General features: G+C 38.6%; 1 long non-coding RNA gene across 1 annotated transcript; it reads left to right on the forward strand.

The window, feature by feature from the left end:
• The first annotated feature begins 72 nt into the window (after window positions 1–72).
• On the forward strand, window positions 73–941 carry LOC121965796. The gene is made up of 3 exons (XR_006107521.1): window positions 73–426; window positions 510–632; window positions 749–941. It is a non-coding gene; the product is annotated as an uncharacterized LOC121965796 (long non-coding RNA).
• Window positions 942–2,829: the final 1,888 nt, after the last annotated feature.

The raw sequence follows: 2,829 nt of genomic DNA on the forward strand, positions 1-2,829 counted from the left end.
TTTAACGCCTGAAATGATGCATTAATGTGGTGATGAACTACTAAATTATGTGTCATTGTCTCTTCATAGGTGTTTCATCCACGGGCACACTTGTTACCCAGAGTCCTGATGTCTCTGTCATGGAGGGGGACACAGTAAACATAACCTGCTGCTGGACAGGAGTAACAAGACTGAGAGTTACCTGGCTGAAAAATGAAACAGATAATAAGACTGGGAATTTCTCCCTCAAAAACTGCTCTCAAGGACCTCTGATAATACAGACATCTAACTGCTCATACTTAACCTTCATGAATGTCACAACAGAGGATTCAGGGAGATACATCTGTAAGGTGACTGTGGAGATACCATTTTTTGCCGAGGTTGAAGGAAACGGTACTGTCATCACAGTTACGGACAGAAGCAACACGAAGGATGACACAGCAGGAGGTAAGTGACAGCTGCCCCCCAAAAATTTGGATAGCATATTGTAGATGTAGTCTAAGCATGTTGCCTCTGTGGGTTAATTTCAGATTCTCGTGGAAGTGTGGAGGAAGTGTTCATTACTGTCCTGAGGTACCTGTGCATTCTTGCCCTCGTCATAACTGTCTTCTGCATCAACAAGTTAACAAGCAAATCTTAGCAACACACACCAGGTACAATATCCCTTACATTCAATTATGATGATATTGGTGTTAATCTCAAGCATTAGCAGCATACACAGCATGTGACCGTACATTATAACTAACCGATCAGTGCGTTCATGTCTCAGCTGCTCCAGGAAATGAGCTCACTTCAGTCAAAAGAACCAACGAAGAAGAAGAGGCGAGAGATGAGAGGGAAATGGAAACAGAGTGAAAATAAAAAAGGATGACTGAATTGTCTTGATTGGGACACAAAGTCAACATGTGTCAGCCATGGACGGATTATGAGACAATGGGCCCCAGGGCACAGACATGCAAATGGCCCCGCCATCTCTTATCTCTTATCATCTTGTCTGTCTCTGTTGCTTTGTAGTAATTTGTGTCTCCTTGTGGTTGTTTTTTGCCTTTTTGTAGTTTTTCTGGAAGCATCTCTTTGAGGCAATTTTAGTCATTTTATGTCTCTGTGTTTTTTTGTTGTTTTTTTTTGTTGGGGAAGGGCGGGGGTGTCTCACTGAAGTAATTGTGGGTCTTTTTTGGTCATTTTGTGTCTCTTTGCAGTCATTTTGTGTCTCACTGTGTTTGTCTTGTATCTTTTTAAGTTGTTTTGAGTCTGAGGTAATCCTGTCTTTTTTAGTCACTGTGTCTCTTTGTTGTCAACTTGTGTCCCCTTGTGTTTTTTTTTGTATGCCCTTGAAGTTGTGTTGTTTCTCTTTGTGATTGTTTTGTCTGTTTTGCAGTTATTTTGTGTGTCTTTGAAGTTCCTTTGTTTCTCTTTGTTTTCATTTTGAACCTTTTGCTGGTCAGTACAAGAATATATTTGAGTGAAAGCTAGGGGGCGCCATGACACTTTGGGCCCATGTAAATAATCCAGTCATGGCGTCAGCTTTTATGACTAATGATTTATATAAAAGAAGCAGCTATAACATTATGCAAATATGCACTGAAATGTATCTTGATGTTTTATTTACATAGTCAAGGAGACTAGTCTGCTGCCTACATTTCCTTTGATTACAGCTGTCCTCTTTGATTCATGGCGATAAAACAATGTTAAAATTGTTACTGGACAGCATAATTTTCCTCCTAATTTAAATAGGGGCTTTTGTAAAAGCAAAGCTGCAGCAATTTGGGACAATTTATGAATTGATGCAAAGAGCAATGGATAAAATGGTTAAACATCTTTTAAAAAATATATGCAATATTTCTATTGTAGCTTTTTCTATTCTATATTTATGTTTTATGTCTATGTACCAAAACACCGAAGCAAATTCCTTGTGTGTGAAAACCTGCTAGACAATAAACATATTCTGATTCTAGTTCAGGTGAATTAGAGTCCTTTTGTAAAGAATTTAGACTTTAGTGGCTTCTAGTGGTGATACTTATGATATACACTATCACAAGTTTCTCAGCTCCCACTGGATCAGCCCCCTGGTCAAAGATGAATACACACAGCACTCCGTTTAACTAAAAACAGGTAAACTGTACCAGTTTCCACCAAGATTCCCTTCAAGGCCAGCACTCAACATATATTTTGCTGGTGACCCAATTCAGAATTTCTGTTTCAGAGTAAAATAAGTTTTTATGTTCAAAACTACATTGTGAGAACAGAGAAACGGGAAAGACTTCAGTCTATAATAGTTGCCGTCTATCTGAAGAAGGAAGGAACAAAAGCTGTGGTTTTTCACACATCTTTACAGGAAATACAGAGGAACACGCAAAGAGGGATGATGCCCAGTATGTTTTTGTGTGTGTGCGTGTATACGTGTGTGTGGGAAGGACTTCGTGCGGTTGTGACGAGACGTGTGTCAGTTTTCGGTGTTGAATCAGTGTCAAGATGAAGCTTCTACTGAGCAGCCTGCTGCTGGCCTCTCTGTGTACCCTCTCATCCTGGAGTGAGTAAAAACACAGTAAACTTTAACATCACATTTCTTTCATAGACATCTACCAGTTTTTAAAATTTGTACTCAAAATGTCAAAACTATGACAGCTTTTTCTGATTACTATATTGATAATGTCAATAGTCAAACAAGTGATACATAAATTGTGCAGAATGCTTGGATACATGATCTTGTTCTTCATGATATGAGTGCTCTGAGGGTTTGTTAACATTAGCATTTTAAATCGCTTACGGTTTCAACCAAAATGTTTTAACACTTTAAATCTTTCAAATGGATAAATGTGAATTGAGAAATCGAGAATCGAGAAATTGACA

This window comes from Plectropomus leopardus, unplaced genomic scaffold, assembly GCF_008729295.1.
Source record: "Plectropomus leopardus isolate mb unplaced genomic scaffold, YSFRI_Pleo_2.0 unplaced_scaffold21648, whole genome shotgun sequence".
In the NCBI taxonomy this organism is placed as follows: domain Eukaryota; kingdom Metazoa; phylum Chordata; class Actinopteri; order Perciformes; family Serranidae; genus Plectropomus; species Plectropomus leopardus.